The sequence below is a fragment of the Phoca vitulina genome, unplaced genomic scaffold (genome assembly GCF_004348235.1).
Source record: "Phoca vitulina isolate PV1807 unplaced genomic scaffold, GSC_HSeal_1.0 scaffold54, whole genome shotgun sequence".
NCBI lineage: Eukaryota > Metazoa > Chordata > Mammalia > Carnivora > Phocidae > Phoca > Phoca vitulina.
In genome coordinates, this window is record NW_022589757.1 from 8,554,062 (window position 1) to 8,571,299 (window position 17,238).

Sequence of the window (17,238 nt, forward strand, 5' to 3'; positions counted from 1 at the left end):
GGTTCATAGACAACTGCCTTCTTGCTGTGTTCTCACATGGTGGAAGGGGCAAGGGAGCACTCTGATGTATCTTGATAAGGATACTAATCCCACCCAAATGGGATCCCACCTAATCACCTCCCAAAGGCCTCTCTTCCAAATACCATCACATTGGGTATAAATTTCTAATATGAATTTGAAAAAGACACAAACATTTGGTCAATAGCAGATTCTTAATTAGAAAGTGGCTAAAGAAGGGTGCTTAGTGGCACAGTCAGTTAAGCATCTGACTCTCATTTTCAGCTCAGGTCATGATCTCAGGGTCCTGGGATAGAGCCCTCCATCAGGCTCTGTGCTTAGCACGGATTCTGCTTGAGATTCTCTCTCCTTCTCCCACTGGCCCTCCCACTTGTGCTGTCTCTCTTTCTCTCTCTGTCTCTCTAAATAAATAAATAAATGATGAAGAGAAAGCCCAAGAAAATGGCTATTTAGTGGGCTAATGAACAACCAGTACACATAGGAGCAAAAGGGAGAAAGGTTCCAGAGGTGATGTTTCCACACACACAAACAGAAAAAATTTTTTTTACACATTTTGTGATATACTTGACTATGAAGAGAGGAATCTTACAGATCTGATAGAGGGTTTGGAAGTGAATTAGTAACAGGACACTGAAAACTAAGCAAATAACTACAAAAGTGATGATTAATTCCACTGACACAGAAAAATCTAGATGAGAAATATAATGTAATGTAATATAATGTAATGACTCCATGTAGTCCAGCTATTAATATAATCATAACCTGAATATTGATGTAACCAAATTTGTGACAATAATATATTCAGAATAAGGGAATGGGGGAAGTGTAAATGTGCAGAGGGGACAGGGAGTAAAAGAGTTAAGTCCTCATTTTCTATTGTAGGAAATCAAGTAAAATTGAAAAACCAAGAAATAGCAATGCAAGTATTTTTTCTAGCAAAATGGAGGTAAATAACTAGAAAGAGCTAAAGAATTAAAAGGTCACATATTTGGAGTAGAAATCAAAATTGGAAAAAGAGCTGAGAGCCACTGTTTTTTATTTTAAACCTTATAGCACTGCTTGAAATATTGGACTATGTATACATATTATTTTGACACACATTAAAAATTGAGAACTGTGAATCAAATCAAATACATCAATATTTAATGATAGGGTGTTTTAAGAAGTTTTAATGCAAGTTTTTTTTTTCCTTTATAACAATTGGGCATGATTGTGTAGAAATCGAAATCTAATTATATATTTGAAAAGCATCTAATTTCTTCCTTTCATTTTTAAGAGAAATCATAAATTGTCATCTTCTTCTTTTGCCTATTGGGATGCTGTTGATGGTTCTAGTAAATGCTTAGCTTGGGAAACTAGAACATAAAAGCTCTTCTCTTGGCATGCATTGGGATATGAATTATCAAGATAGGAGCAGAATGTTCTGAGTTAACCCCAACCTTTTCACTAGCATTTAACATTCATTAATGCCATCATCACTACCAAAATGACTGTAACCAAGAGATTACATTAACCCAGGGCAAAATTGAGGAGTATTTGGAATGTTTTTTTTTTTTTTAAAGATTTATTTATTTACTTATTTGAGAGAGAATGAGAGACAGAGAGCATGAGAGGGAGGAGGGTCAGAGGGAGAAGCAGACTCCCCGCTGAGCGGGGAGCCCGATGCGGGACTCGATCCCGGGACTCCAGGATCATGACCTGAGCCGAAGGCAGTCGCTTAACCAACTGAGCCACCCAGGCGCCCTGGAATGTTTTAATTAGGTTTATGGACTAAAGCCAACAAAACTTCCACCTCTTCCATTAGCACACTTTCTCAGAGTACATCTAATGAAAGGAAAGCATTTTTTTACATTTGTTAAAAGTCCTTCCTAAGTTTCACATATTCCTAAATTTCACACTTTTCCTGTCTTGGGAAGACAGGAAAAATAATATTCTAGCAATGGCAATATTCCATCAAACTAATTGTCAGGACAACTGGGAAAAAGATATGTTGACTCTAGTGTACATTTATGTATAAAATGAGTGGATATTGTCATAGTATGGGGACTTTAACAATAGAAAGAAAAGCACAATCTCCTGTTGAGTTCGTAGGTGTTCAGAATGGTTTGATCCCTATCCAGCTGAATTCCTGGGACCAGACAAAATCCAGGTCTCCTACTCCTCCACCATCTTGCTTGAAAATCTTGCAATTTGCAATGACTTGGATGGAACTGGAGGGTACTATGCTGAACAAAATAAGTCAATCAGAGAAAGACATGTATCGTATGACCTCACTGATATGAGGAATTCTTAATCTCAGGAAACAAACTGAGGGTTGCTGGAGTGAGGGGTGGGGTGGGAGGGATGGGGTGGCTGGGTGATAGACATTGGGGAGGATATGTGCTATGGTGAGCACTGTGAAGTGTGCAAGACTGTTGAATCACAGATCTGTACCTCTGAAACAAATAATACAATATATGTTAAAAAAAAGAAGAAGAAGAAGATAGCAGGAGGGGAAGAATGAAGGAGGGGAAATCGGAGGGGGAGACGAACCATGAGAGACTATGGACTCTGAAAAACAAACTGAGGGTTCTAGAGGGGAGGGGTGGGAGGATGGGTTAGCCTGGTGATGGATATTAAAGAGGGCACGTTCTGCATGGAGCACTGGGTGTTATATGCAAACAATAAATCATGGAACACTACATCAAAAACTAATGATGTAATGTATGGTGATTAACATAACATAATAAAAAAAGAAAGAAAGAAAAGCACAGAGGAGAGAGAGAGGAGAAAACGTAAGAGAAAAAGTTAAATAGGGGGAAGAGAGAAATAACAGGACTGGGAAGGAAAAGAGAAGGGAATGAAGGCAAAGAATAGCAGAGATACGGGTAGAACCTGTACTGTGTGCATGGCCATGCCCCCAGCCTCTCTTGTATTACCTAACAACCCAACAATTTTTCTGACCTCGTTGCTTTGTCTGTAGCCAACTGGACCTAGATAGTCCAATTCTAACCCAGACCCAACCTCTTTACTTATTGCCAGAAAATTCCTTTCATAGACTTTTAAAGACCTTTTATGTACCTAACCAGGGACCATAAGACCCAGGACACAAGACCACAAGACCCAAGACAATGGGCCCACAGCTTCACCTGTTCTTTGATAAATAAGTGGATCTGGCCTTTCTTCTATTCTCACTCTAGGGGATAAGAGGGAGAATATACCACAAGCTTTCCTCCTTCTAGAATGGCCCAATGTAAAGGTGGTAGGGCCATGTACAGGGGTGAGAGGGATATGTGTAGATGTAGATGTGTGTTGGTGTGGTATGTTGTGGTATGTGGATCTGTTGCTATGTGTCTGTGTGTGTCCATGTATGTGTCTTTAAGTTCTGAACACTCTCCTAATATCTTGTGGTCCTTGACTGTGAGTTCACACAGAAGGGTGAGGCTTTAAAAAGTCAAGTAGGAACTCTCTCTCCAAGGGCAGACTGAGTTGGCAGGGCTCACTCACAGGGTGATAAGATTGGGACACAAATGGAGATCCAACTGCTCCCAAAGGTAACTATGATCAGTGTCCTAAACCTAAACCTGTGAATATACTATGCTGTGTACAAAGAGAAATTAAAATTGTAGGTGGAATTAAGGTTGTTAATCAGTTGACTTAAAATAAGGAAATTATCCTGGATTATCTGGGTGGGTCCAGTGAAATCACAAGCACCCAGTGAGTCCTTAAAAGTGGAAGAGGGAATTAGGAGAGAGAATCAGACAGATGGCAGCATGACAAGGACTTGGTCTTGGGGAAAAGCTGAAAGCTTTTCCGTAAGGTCAGGAACATGACAGGGAGGTCCACTCTCACCACTGTGGCTCAACGTAGTATTGGAAGTCCTAACCTCAGCAATTAGAGAACAAAAAGAAATAAAAAGCATCCAAGTCAGCAAAGAAGAAGTTAAACTTTTACTCTTTGCAGATGATATGATACTCTATATAGAAAACCTAAAAGACTCTACCTCAAAATTCCTAGAATTGACACAGGAATTCAGCAAAGTTGCAGGACATAAAATCAAAGCACAGAAGTCAATTGCATTTCTATACACTAACAATGACGCAGAAGAAAGAGAAATCAATGAATCAATCCCTTTTGTACAATTGTACCAAAAACTGTAAGATACCTAGGAACAAACCTAACTAAAGAGGTATAGGATCTATACTCTGAAAACTATAGAACACTTATGAACAAAATTGAGGAAGACACAAAGAAATGGAAAAACACTCCATATTCATGGATTGGAAGAACAAATATTGTTAAAATGTCTATGCCACCCAAAGCAATCTACACATTCAATGTAATCCCTATCAAAATACCATCAGCATTTTTCACAGAGCTGAAACAAACAATCCTAAAATTTGTATGGAACTGGAAGAGATCCTGAATAGCCAAAAGAATGTTGAAAAAAAAAACCCCAAAGCTCGTGGTATCACAATTCAGGACTTCAAGCTCCATTACAAAGCTGAATTCAGTTAAGACTGTATGGTGCTGGCACAAAAACAGACAAATAGATCAATGGAACAGACTAGAGAGCCCAGAAATGGACCCTCAACTCTATGTCAACTAATCTTCAACAAAGCAGGAAAGACTATCCAATGGCAAAAAGACAACCTCTTCAACAAATGGTGTTGGGAAAATTGGACAACCACATGCAGAATGAAACTGGACCACTTTCTTACACCATACACAAAAATAGACACAAAATGGATGAAAGACCTAAATGTGAGGCAGGAATCCAACAGAATCCTAGAGGAGAACAGAGGCAGCAATCTCTTCAGTTGTAGAAGCTTTTTTTTTTTTTTTTTATTTTTTTTTATTGTTATGTTAATCCCCATACATTACATCATTAGTTTTAGATATAGTGTTCCATGATTCATTGTTTGTGCATAACACCCAGTGCTCCATGCAGAACGTGCCCTCCTCAATACCCATCACCAGGCTAACCCATCCTCCCAACCCCCTCCCCTCTAGAACCCTCAGTTTGTTTTTCAGAGTCCATCGTCTCTCATGGTTCTTCTCCCCCTCCGATTTCCCCCCCTTCATTCCTCCCCTCCTGCTACATTCTTCTTCTTCTTTTTTTCTTTCTTAACATATATTGCATTATTTGTTTCAGAGGTACAGATCTGAGATTCAACAGTCTTGCACAATTCACAGCGCTTACCAGAACACATACCCTCCCCAGTGTCCATCACCCAGTCACCCCATCCCTCCCATCCCACCCCCCACTCCAGCAAACCTCAGTTTGTTTCCTGAGATTAAGAATTCCTCATATCAGTGAGGTCATATGATACATGTCTTTCTCTGTTTGACTTATTTTGCTCAGCATAATACCCTCCAGTTCCATCCACGTCGTTGCAAATGGCAAGATCTTATTCCTTTTGATGGCTGCATAATTCAGTTGTAGAAGCTTTTTGCTAGACACGTCTCCAAAGGCAAGGGAAATAAAGGCAAAGATGAACTATTGGGACTTCATCAAGATAAAAAGCTTTTGACAGCGAAGGAAATAGTCAACAAAACCAAAAGACAACCGACAGAATGGGAAAAGATATTTGCAAATGTCTTATCAGATAAAGGGCTAGTATCCAAAATCTTTAAAGAACTTAACAAACTCAACACCCAAAAAAACAAATAATCCAGTCAAGAAATGGGCAGAAGACATGAGCAAACTAAAGACATACAAATGGCCAACAGATGCATGAAAAAATGCTCAACATCATGGGACATCAGGGAAATACAAATCAAAACCACAATGAGATACAACCTCACACCAGTCAGAATGGCTAAAATTAACAAGTCAGGAAACAACAGATGTTGGCAAGATGCAGAGAAAAGGGAACCCTCTTACACTGTTGGTGGGAATGGAAACTGGTGCAGCCACTCTGAAAAACAGTATGGAGGTTCCTCAGAAAGTTGAAAATAGAGCTACCCTACAATCCAGCAATTGCACTACTAGGTATTTATCCAAAGGTACAAACATAGTGATTTGAAGAGCACCTGCACCCCAATGTTTATAGCAGCAATGTCCACAATAGCCAAAATATGGAAAGAGCCCAGACGCCCATTGAGAGGTGAATGGATAAAGAATATGTAAGATATATGTATATATATATATATATATATATATATATATATATGAAAAAAAAATATATTACTCAGCCATCACAAAAATTTAAATCTTGCCATTTGCAATGACATAGATGGAACTAGAGGGTATTATCTTAAGCAAAGTAAGTCAATCAGAGAACTACAATTATCATATGATCTCACTCATATGTGGAATTTAAGAAACAAAACAGGATCACCATACAGTACATCATTAGTTTTTGATGTAGTGTTCCATGATTCACTGTTTGCATATAACACCCAGTGCTCCATGCAATATGTACTCTCCTTAATACTGTATTGTGACTAACATAATAAAATTAAATTAAATTAAAAAAAAGAAACAAAACAGGATCATAGGGGAAGGGAGGGAAAAATAAAATAAGATGAAATCAGAGGGAGACAAACCATAAAAGACTCTTAATCATAGGAAACAAACTGAGGGTTGTTGGAGGGGAGGGGGGTGAGGGATGGGGCAACTGCATGATGGACATTAAGAAAGGCGCTTGAAGTAATGAGCATTGGGTATTGTATGCAACTGATGAATCATTAAATTCTACCTCCGAAACCAATAATGCACATATGTTAATTAAATTGAATTTAAATTAAAAAAAAAAAGTACTTGGTCTGATGTTGCTATCTTTGAAGCTGGAAGAAAAGGGCCATAAGTTAAGGAATGTGGCAAACCTTTAGAAGCAGGAAAAGGCAAGGAAACAGACTGTCCCCTGAGTGCCCAGAAGGCCAACACCTTTAGTTTAGCCCAACGAGACCCATTTTGGATTTCTAAGCTCCATAATTGAAAGATAATAATTTTTATTATTTTAAATTGACAAGTTTGTGGTCATTTGTTACAGCAGCAGTCAGAACTAATATACTTCCAACAGAAGTACGTGTAGACCTTTTCTTTTGCCCAGAAGTTTCTCCAGAAAGGAGAGAAAATAATCATGACTTCTTGAAGTCTGCGAACCAAGCAGGGGGTCTTACCATTCAGTTTGCAGACTTTTCTTTAACCTCCTGTTTTGTATGGCATTGCATCCCTCCTTGGCACCCGGGGTGTTTGCAGGCAACCCTGTGTTCAGTCTCATTGTATAGAAGTAATTGGTACTTCCAATCCTGAGCCTTTATAGGGTTGTATGGTATAAATCAGTTTGTTGTGGGCTTTCCTCACCCCCATCTTTCTTTGGGAAGCTTTATTTGCTTTGTTATATCAAATCATTTATTATTCATGAATTCACTATCTATCATCTAAAATTGTATTGACATTTCTAACCTGCTGTCACTGTCTTCCTAGGTGCATAGATTATAATGTTTTTACATTTCATACCCATTTTACTAAGATTTCAGAAAGGAACAGAGGCAAACAGGTCATTCAATTCATATGCTTAACTGAAATTCTTTTTATCTCCCTTTTGTATTTTATAAGTTAGAAAACAGAAAATGAGTGGCTAAACAATTTATGAAATTTTAAAATCCAGTCCTGACGGACATCCAAGTCCATGTTCACATGAACTTATGACCCAAAGCAATTGGGGTCTGGAAAGCAATTGCAGTTGAGCTTCCCATATTGGCCAGTAACAGCTCCTTGGCTTTCTTACATGTGATGATGCTGCACAATGATACCTTGACTTGCTCAAAATGCATTTTATTAAATCATCAGGCACAGAAATCTTTGTATCTGAAAAGTGGCTCTCCAGATATGAACCACACTTCCCAGCTTTTCTTTCCCCTTTTACCTAGGTCGCTCCAAGTGACTGGTTCATATCAACAGAATATAAGCAGAAGTGAGGCTGTAAAGGTTAAGAAGCTGCTTGACTTTCCCCATTCTCTGTCTTCTCTTACCTGCCTGTTGTTGGAGGTTGATGAGCAACTTCAATGTGAACTAAAGGCAAACTTTTATTGTATTAAGCCACTGGTAATGTTTAGCTTGTTTGTTATAGCGGCTAGTATTAACTTAATTACCACTTCTGTGCTTATTATGCAAAGCCAAAGCATGTCACAGGGCAAAATCTATTCAGAGGAAGGAAGCCTTTTTGCTTCTCACAAAGTCTCTTTCTGCCAGCCAAGTTATATAGCTTTGGATTGCACCTCCTCCAGATGGAATATTTTTGCCAAGTTGCACAAAGGTGATATATAGGTTAATAATAGCCCTATAGGAATTAACTATCAATTACTCTCCATGAATGAGGAAGTTCAGCAAGTCTCTGCCCTCTTGGATGTATCATTCATAGATACAAGAAACTGGATAATTTAGAACAGTCCAGCACAGTGCTCAAGAAGTGAATGTGATCATTGGACAAGTAAGTGATGTTTGGAAAATGGTTTAAAATCTTGGCTCTCTGTGTGAGAAAATGAGATTTCCCCTCCTTGTTTAAAAGCTAACTCTGATAAAACACATGAGGGACAGATGAATCTGGTCACAAACCAAAAGCTAAATTTTCCAGCCTGATGTAATTGTTCCAGGAAAAGTACAATGCTGTGGGGAAATAAGGAATGGCTAGACAGAGAATTCACTGAGCCCTTTGCAAACTGAGTTTGCTTACACATTTTAAGCTAAAAATAATCTTTAATGTGTCCTTTTCCTTCTTATCCAAATTATGGCCTGCTGGTTAGGTGGGCAAAACACATTTTCATATGGTCCTTCATTTAATTGTAAATCAGCATCTTGGATGCTCAATGGATACTTAGAAAACCCTGAAACTTAGAGGAAGAATATTAAGAGAATGAAGAGGAAAGAAGAAGGAACTGAAGAAAAGGAGACTGAAGTTATGATTCTGAGCTCTACTTACACAAGGTTTTCCTGAATGCCCTGCCTGAGAGTGCATATTCATGGGATCCTTGCTTGACTGAACCAGGGGCTGAGTTTTCCATCACTGGAAACATCCAAGCAGTCTGGGGGGGGGGGTCCTTGTTTCAGAGTTAATACTACTTAGAGTTGAAAGTTAGAGGAAATGATTGGTGTGGACTCTTCCAAACCTAAGACTCAATGACAAAACAAAATGGCCACCAACGTGCGTGTTATGTGGGGACGCCCCACAGGATAGCCAATTTTTCTGAGCTCTGGGAAGTCAACCCACAGGAAGATGGTGGGTGTGATATGGTATGGAGGATGGAGGATAAAATTTGCCTGCTGTAGAGACACAAACAGTTCTTTTATTTAAAGCAGTAATTACTTCCTTGGCTTGCCCACATCAGGCTGTCAGACTTTGAGCTTTGTTGCTGCTGTGCCATTGTGAGAATCAAATTACTAAAAAGGTCAGCATCATTAATATGTGGTTTGAAAGGAGTGAAAATGCCAGACAGAAAACCTGTGAGCATTTAGAGCCGTGAGTCAACAGCTTTGCTCTGGTTTGTTTATTTTACTGATACATATTACTATATGCTCCAAGATGTACATATCAAGATCATAAGCCTAAGACCACCTATGGAAACTTGCAAATCATATGTTCACCTAACCCTCTTGATCCTGAATGGAACATACACTGAGACTCTTCCTGATGGAAACTCTGGTGGTAGAGACCCTGCCCCTCTTTTGTCTCAAAGGACAATTATCTTGAGACATTCATAAGTACTTGAGCATGGATTAATTTGCTAGTTTAAAATTTGTACACAGGTGGGAATATTGTATGCAATAAATGCCCACTGAAGAAGTTCTGGGACTCAAGATGAAGACTTCAAGGAGAAGGCCAAAAATCTGAGTCATTATCTCAGCTGAACCACAGATATTTTCTGTGACCTTAGATCAGTCACTTCACCTAGAAATCACTATTTTGTAGAATGGAAATTGCTCTCTTTTTGATGTGACTTGAGAAAAAATTGTAATATGTAACTGGTTCACAATTAATAATCAAGATTTTTTCCTTCATATAGTGAGATCCATTAACTATCAGTTTAACATCATTTCTTAGAGATTAAATTAGTTCAGAACAATAGATAAGTGATAATTCTCAAGATTGCTAAGAACTATGGCCTATACATCAGAAGACCTAAATTTTAGTCTCATGTAACTTGGTGCTGCTCAGCTGCTAGATCGATTCATGAGTTTGGATAAGTTGTGATTGTTTGCTTATTTGCTTACCTATGTGTTTGTTTTTACCTCTCTAGGCCTCAGTTTCCTTGTTTTTAATGATAGTATTAGATTAGATGATTTCCAAGATCCCTTTCAGCTTTAAAATTCTGTTACTTCAAAGGAGACTATGTAAATGTAGTCCCATGCAGTATAACATATTTTGATTACCAGCTTGTCACGGTGAACAGAATTCCCACTATTTGAACCATTGTTTTTGACCATGAGTTTCAAATTGGCCAGGTGTTGCCTCCTTTAAATATGTAACACCAGAGACAAACAACTCATTACAGTATAATTTTTTGGCCATTTGTTTATCAAGCAAATTAGCTATGGATCAGCAGACAGTAGGTTCTTTAAGAATTGAGACCCAAGAACTGTCAATACTAATGCATATATTGTGTTCCAGAATATACATGTTGCCTGGGCAAGAAAAGCTAATGACAAACTTCTTGCTTCACAGTTTTGCCTAGAGTGGACTTGATTCTCAACTTACTTTGAAAATGTAAAAAAGACATTAGTCATCATGAAAATTATTTCTTTGGAAAAGAAAAGACAATAATGAGTAACATGATAAGAAATGTCAGTAATTAGTAATAATTACTACTGGTTAAAATCATTAATATTATTACTCATACTATTTAGTAAAAAGTAGAGAAAGAGAGAACAAAGTCATGAAAAATTACTTTAAAGAGATCAAAAGCAGAGAACTTCATCTGTTCACTTTTTCTTAAAAGATATTATTTATTTATTTCAGAGAGAGAGAGAGAGTGAGGGCAAGCATGAGCAGGGGGAGGGGCAGAAGGAGAAGCAGATACCCAATCCCAGGATCCTGGGATCATGACCTGAGCAGAAGGCAGATGCTTAACCAACTGAGCCACCCAGGCACCCCATTCGTCTGTTCACTTTCATATGCACTTACTAAAATGATGGACTCTTCCCCAGAAATTTTGCATTAGCCTACTTGTTTCTCAAGATCTATGTGAAATAACATTTCTTCCATAAAACCATTGATTTTCCCAATGAAATATTATCTTTCCTATATTCAGTTAAACAAGCATTTGTGGAGGGCAACTCTAAATCAGGCCCTATGCTCAATACTGTAAGAACTGAACAGACTCCTGATCACTCCATTTTCTGAAACCTTCACAGCATTTTGTTTATACTAATATGTAACAGTTTGTTTATACTTAAGGCATGTACTATGTTCTAACTTGCTTAGGATATGCTTTTTTACCTGAGACAATCCTTTGGACATATAATAGATGTTCAATAAACATTTGGAGAATTAAAATAGAGGTAGTAATCACTCCCAACTGTAGGCCATTAAGCAATATTCATAGATAAATACTATTATCTCTAAAATTATAATGTAATTGAATGAGAAAATAAAATTTCATCTATTAAAATTTAGTTAATGAGCCCTTTGGGGATAATGCTTGTTGCATACACCTCTATTACTAATGTGAATACTTATATCTCTTTAAAAACATAGGTTAATTCAGGCAAAATAGCAATCCAGACTCACAAACTGACCCTCCAGACACTGCCCTGTGAATCAAATGTTCTCAAGATAGCTGAGGATCAGAAAGACACCAAAAACAAACTTGTAAATTCATAGCCTTGCCTATGAACAATGAAAACTCTATAAATAACCCTTACAAATCAAATCAAATCTCTGCAAGCCTTGGGCAAAAGTTGGGGGATTACCTAAAAAGACATTCTACGTGCAAAACAGGGGAAGTGGGAGACTTGAGACTGGGCCCACAGGTTGGGAAGTTCCCTAAGCTATGACACAGAAAGGGGTCCTAGTTAGGTCTTGGGATGCTTCCCTGAGGGCAGATTTCCATCCATTGTTAGACACTGATGTGCCTAACAGGGAAATGGAGATCCAGCACAGGTAGCAGGGTGTGTGTGTGTATGTGTGTGTGTGTGTGCGCGCGCGTGCAAGCACGCGCACACGCAGGAAGGGCTGTACCAAGATATAAACAAATAGCTGAGTGTTAACTCTTGTAAAGGGCTTAGTTAAGGAAAGCGTTTTACCCTCCTTCAAGCCAAAAGTAAGCCTGCCACATTTTCATGGATACAAGAGAATAGGCATTTTCTTGCACTGTATCACCCTATGGGTATTGAGATTTAAGGTATCAAGTGACAGTTACACATGTTACACAGTTACACATGCAGTGGATTGCACTCAGGTGCCCTGAGCTTAGGGGACCTGTATGTTTTCTAATGTGCAGTAAACTTTCTTGATTTTTGCTTTAGAGGAAGATACTATCTCTGTCTTCCAAATGTACTAGGAAAGATAATCTGGACCTGCAGAAACATGAGAGACTCATGTTTAAATGTCTCCCAACACATTATATTCTAGTGACAAAGACAAAAATATGAATTAATTAATTGGTTAATTAATTAATGAGTGAATGAATGGAACTAGATAGTAATAGGTGATATGAAAGGAAAAATCAGAGTATGGCCATGAAGATTGATAAGGAAGGCTATTTTCAGCAGCTTTGTTAGGGATGGCTTTTAGGAGAAGGTAATATTTGAGCAGAGACCTGAATAAATTGAAGGACAGTCATGTAATTACCTGCCTAAAGAGCATTCTAGGATATAAGAATACCTAGTATTAGTGTTGAAAGAACAAAACATGCAGGAGGGGCTTGCTTGGTGTATTCGACAAACAGCCAGAAACCCAGAAACTCACAGCAGAGAGATGAGGGTAGAAAATGGGGTTGGAGGGAGTCAGGAGCCATATTATGCCCTAGTGTGCCCACAGAGGAATTTTCTTCAAATTTTGATAAGCTGTCATTTGACAAATAAATGAACAAGTGAATGAATGATTTTCCTTCATTTCCCTGAATTGAATGGCACTAAAAAGCTATGGGATGGGGGGTGATTGAACAATCTTCATGCTAAACGGTGGCCACTCCTGGATGGATCAGAGCCTCAAGAAGAAAGACAATGAGTGGTGGCAACAAAGATAAGAGACAATAGACCAAATACCTGGGTCCAAAGAAGAAAGGCAGGCATGGATCTTGAACTGGGTTTAAGTGTCTAAACAGTGAGAGGTCCCATGTTCCCCAAGAAGTGCACATGACCTAGACACAGCACAGTAACTGACCCCTTCTCCTCTCTCCATTCACCATGCTTTCTCTGGTTCCAGCTCTCTCTTCCATCTCTTCCTTGGTCTCCATCTGTACATTTGTCTCTTTCCATCTTCTTCTATTTCATTTCCTTTACACCTCATCTTGAGCTCTCCTTCTTGAATTCCCATTTCTCAAATCTCGTCTCACTGTCCCTCCACCTATCTTCAGCACATGAAAGCCTCTTTTCTCTCTCCTGCCCTGGTGCTGGAAGCCCTGTTTTACATTATTATCTGAAGCCCCATGGTTGGTGCTTCTCTCACCAGTTAGAGAGACCTTAGGAAAGGGGAAGAGCCTTCCCTCCTCCACTGGTTCCAGTAGTGGTAAAATGGCCTTCCCTTCTCTGGCTGGGGTCAGAGCATGGTGCCCCATGGGAAGATAGTGGGAGGGAAGGATCAGCTCCACTACAGCAATACCATAGTGGGAAAGACCCACTGCTCCTAGCCCCCATGGTAAGAGCCATGCCTGCATTCACACACAGTGTCTGGCAACTGATGAATATACTCTTATCATTATCATCATTATCTTGAAGTATTTGGCATGAACTTTTACATCTAATTAGACAGCATCTCAAAGGTGTTTTTTTTTTTAATGGACTCAAGGAGAAAAGTTGCTTTGTTTTGTTTTTTTTTTCTTCTTTTCACAGTGATTGCCATGGTAGTGTAAAAACTAGTTTCTGCATTCTTATCACCAAACCATAGAACTTGTGGTATACCAGATAAGCAGCATAATCTTAGATGATATTCCTAGACAAAAGCAACAAACTAAAGCATTGGGAGATCCAAAACAAGTGGCAGTCTTCTTGTATCTCCAAAAGTTGGCCACAATGAATCCTCATTTTCCTCTGCCTTCTGTTATAATTTTAAACCCACATTCCCACATGGCTGTCTCCTCTCACTGGTGTCATTTCTTGTCACTAGGACTGAGAAGTTGCAGTTAGATTTGTTCCTTCATTCACCAAACACCTCTTGAGAGCCTTCCATGTGCCAAGGACTGGGCTGTGTGCTGGCCGTCAGGCCTGGTGCACGTTCTCCAGGAGCCATAATCTAGTGGAGACACAATTGTGTATAGGTCAGCACAGTTCAGGGCTGCAGGCCTGAGATGGGGTATAAGCATAGCCCAGAAGAGGGGGCATCAGTTGTCCTAACATGTGGGGGTTGGGGTTGGGAAGGGAGTCAGAAAGGGTTTCAAGTGGTATATTATACTCATGTGAGCTGCATCTTGAATGAGGGCTATTTCCCAGGTGGACAGGTACAAAGTCGCAGAGGCAGGGAAGACTTAGCCTCATCAGGGAGTGCCAAGCAATCCAGTATGGCAGGTGTGGGGGATGAGAAGGAAGGTGATGGGGGATGGGCCCAGCAAGAGATGAATCTGTAGAATTAATCAGCTGAAGGTCACTTCTGCAAGTGTTCCTAGAGGAATTATGTGGTAATATTGTTCTGGAAGAACTTACCAAGGACATCCCCTGTCTTTCTTATTTTGTTAGTTTGGAAGAATGAGTTATATTCTCTGCTGGAACAGTGCACACACATATATATATGTACATATATAACTGTATACATATCCATATGTACACCTGCACATAAACACACCCACAGCTGCATCCCACCCAAGCACTGGAGGAAATTGGTAGATCGATGTTATTGCTTCAGAAAAATAAATGGATTCCAACAAAAGGATTTTATTTACATTTTTAAAGTTTGCTAGGGGTTTTTTCATTATAAAAATTAGCATTTTTTATTATGGAAAGTTAGAAAAAACAGAACAGAGAGAAATAAACATATTTACATCTCCCAGATAGTTATTATCAATATTTTGATTTTTCCTTCCAGCCTTTTTTCCTATGCACAAGTTTTATTTATTTGTTAACCTAAGTGTAAGCCTGAGTGATTTTTAGAATGTAAAGAAGAAAGTGGTTTAATGGGACTTCACCTCAAGTGGATCATCACTCAACAATATTTATGGATTTTCTATTTTGTGTCAGGCACTGTGCTAAGTGCTGTATTAGAGCAGTAAACACAGCAGGCCCAGTGCCTGCCCATGCAGGTTACCGTGGAGATGGGAAGGCCTGGAAATAAAAGGGTGTCATGGGGACAGGCAAAGATTGACCAAACTTCTGGCTCACTTAGCAAAAACTCCCCACTGCCACTCACTTTGCCCCTTCTCTTCATATGAGTCATAGTCACTGAAGGCTCCCCTTGGAAGGGCCTTTGAGCTCTTGTATCCAAATAATCATGCTTGCTGGTAGAAACAAACAGGACATGTTTAGGGATGGCTTCTTTTCTCTTAACTTCTGACTTCTTTAAGCTACCCTTGCTCTGGCAGCCTGTGCTTCCCCCCTGCTACCTGTCCTGCCACTGGGGCTGCCCAAAGAACAGGAAACCAGAGGTGGTTCTGCCAAAGCCCTCAACCCCAGCAAGATTCTTCCTTCCTGCCAGAGCAGTGATAAGACACAGGGCCAAGGGAACAAGCCCCTCTGGGCTGAACACACCACGTGTTGTCCTTGTCTCAGAAAAACAAAGCCTTCTCTCCTCCTTCCCCACCAAAATAGCCAGTCCCCCAGCAAAGGAAATACACAAGTAAGCTAAGCACAGTCAGAGCTCCTTCTGCTGTTGGGAGACCGAGAATTACATACATACAGAGTTGGTAGTTTCAACACCCTCTTGCCAACTACAAATACTTCCTCCCTCAAGCAGCATGATACCTCACATTGTACCTTCAGAAAGTTCTGTTTTTTGAGTTAAGGAATTGTAGTTTCTACAAATCCCATACATCAATGAACTACCCATTAGTGACATTAAATTGCCTCAAACAATTATTAGCTACTGATCACATCATGCTAGCATGCACTAGATTCCATTGCAGCCCGAAAAGTAAGTATCATTATGAGACACTAGCTCATCATTGCTAATGGATACTTTGGTATGGCCCAGGTAGTCCTGGATGTGTTACCACAGTGTGGCCTCTGAGAAGCCAGAGACAGCGAGAGGATGCAGGAATCCTGAATGGTTGGAGGAGAAATATTGAAAAGCAAATTTTACTTCTGTTTTGCACCATACACATCCTAATAAATCAAGGTTATTCTTACAGTAACTGGTAACCCTGTGAACTTTAGAATCCATTCAGGCAATCACATTTCTCCATTGGTTGTACTGAAGGTCTTCGAAGCTAGGAAATTCCTTTAACTCAGGTTAAACATTACATATGCTTGCTTTGGATGGACAAACCCATAAATTGCACAGTAGAGTATGGGAAAAGGAACCTTGGACTTGGAACCGCAATATCTGAATTTGAGTCTTTTCTAGTGGTCTGACCTTCAGTCCTCTCTACTTCTCTGGATTTTAATATTATTCAAAATTGTGCTTTATTAGAATCTCCCACATAAAATATTCCTGAGTTTTCTTTTTTACCAGGCCCAGACAGAATTAGTTCACTCTTTCTTCTGTGGTCTTCCTGTGTTTTGTATGGATTTTTATCATAGAGATGTCAATATATATCATTTTTATCTCCCTCAATAAACTATGATTCCTGCAGGGCTCGTGGTTTTGATTTCCCATGGCCTGCCCAGCATTTGGCTTATCGGGCACACTCCATAAATGATCATCATGCTTGCCTGTCTGAACTACAACAAAAAGGCCATAATAAGCACTTCTCAAGGGCTCTCAGGAGGCTCAAAAGAGACAATATTCAAACAAGTGTTTCAGAAACCATAAAGCCCTGTGTGATGCTAAGGCATGGTCATCATTTGCATAGTGGTATTATTTCTCAGGGTAGCACAATTCATGAAAATCAAGGAACCAAAGGGAAGGGAACAGGAAGCAGTCAACAGTGATGAACTCTGAGGGCCAGACTGACAGGCAAAGGGGAAGGTGGAACCCAGGAGACTTT